This window comes from Bactrocera tryoni, chromosome 1 (genome assembly GCF_016617805.1).
Source record: "Bactrocera tryoni isolate S06 chromosome 1, CSIRO_BtryS06_freeze2, whole genome shotgun sequence".
Taxonomy (NCBI): domain Eukaryota; kingdom Metazoa; phylum Arthropoda; class Insecta; order Diptera; family Tephritidae; genus Bactrocera; species Bactrocera tryoni.
In genome coordinates this window covers 27874592-27876278 of record NC_052499.1, presented here as the reverse complement: position 1 = coordinate 27876278, position 1687 = coordinate 27874592, and the positions used below count along the sequence as shown (strand labels likewise).

General features: G+C 37.3%; 1 non-coding gene across 1 annotated transcript; it reads left to right on the top strand.

The window, feature by feature from the left end:
- On the top strand, window positions 1–74 carry Trnar-ucg. The gene has a single exon. It is a non-coding gene; the product is annotated as a tRNA-Arg (tRNA).
- The last annotated feature ends 1613 nt before the right edge of the window (window positions 75–1687 follow it).

The following is a 1687-nucleotide window of genomic DNA, read 5'->3' as shown; positions in this document are numbered from 1 at the left end:
GGACCGTGTGGCCTAATGGATAAGGCGTCGGACTTCGAATCCGAAGATTGCAGGTTCGAGTCCTGTCACGGCCGTAAATAATTATCTTTTTTGCGTTATTTTGAATTTTGAACTTATAATTTATTATTATATTATGCCTTTCCATTACGGTACATATTTTGTATGTAAGTTATAACATCATAAACTTTTCTCTTCAAAGCGAAGCCTACTAATTACCTTCAAAGCCGCTTAGTAATTATCTACAATTTTAATGTAAAAATAAAGCAAAGGTAGTCCAACATCTATGCCACATCTCACATCAAACTATTAGCCACGGCAAAACTATTAGTGCTTTATAGGTTTGTCTTTGTGAAGGGCAAAAACTGCATTCACCGATTATTAAGATGAATGAAATTATTCAACAAAGAAATTCTATTAAATTTTGTGTGCGGACTCAAAATTTGGTTGCCCAATCGTTCAGAATACTGGAAGAGGCCTTCGGTGGTAATTGTTTGTCGAGGGTCGAGGACGCGTTGACCACAAACCAGGTCCAGGACCGGCATCAACATCAACTGATGATCAACACGTAAAAGAAATAAAGGATCTTAGTGGCATCGTTGAATATTGAAAGGATCAGTGATCATTTCGAGAGATCATTTGGGCCTAAGAAAAGGAGCTGCCCTTATGCTGCGTTTTCTGAGTTTGATATCCCCGCAAAACTATTACGGATGTTCAAACTGACGTTATCGCATTCTTGGCTCCCACGTCACTGTTAACAGTCATAACTTCGAAGTCGTAGATAATTTCGTCTATCTTGGAACCAGTATTAACAGCAACAACAATGCCAGCTACGAAATCCAATTCAGAATATGCCTTGGCAACAGAATCTGCGAATTCCGCTTCTCCCTTTCTCAGTTGTCGCCCGTAGCGAGCAAAATGTGCCAAAAGTTAAGTCCGTAGAAATCAGCTATCTTTTTTTGTTTTCATTTGAACAATGTTGCCATTGCTCAATACGCATATATAGTTTTGTACACATATATGTTTTCAATTACAATTTTTTAATAATATAAAATATCAAAACTGAAAACAAACTATTAAAAATAGTTTATAAATATATTTATAAATAATAGCATTCGACTTTTGAGTTAGTTTAAAAAAATTTCAAACATATTGAAGACAATTTTTAAAATTACTACAGTATATCGAGACTGGCAACCCTGCGTTTTGAGAGACCAATCAGCTGACACGTTTCTACGGGAAAAATCCAAATCGTAGGAAATTCTACGGTAACCTACGGTAAAACGGCGGTAGAAGCGGTGTTGGCTGATCATTTACATTGCGCTCTCATAAGATAGGTCGTATCAGCTGATTCGGGCTGCGGTTTTGCGGTGTTCGCTGATTCTGCTATAAGTGGGTCAGGTGGAGAAGGACCTGGCTTCGTTTGAAATCATCAGTGCAAAAAGAAGAAATGACTGGCGCGCTGTTGTAACGACCCGGCTATAACCGCGTAAGCGGTGTCTGCGCCAGTGAAGAAGAAGTATTTTTGTACATATATTTTTTTCACAAAGTCGGTTAATGAATCATGTTAGTTGTTGGGTTTCTTGTATCTTTTGCTCTTCAAAAATGTAAATTAATTAATTTTTATTACTCGCATCTGCATGTGTATATGTGTTTGTTGCATCATATATATTCACTTATTATCGCATGC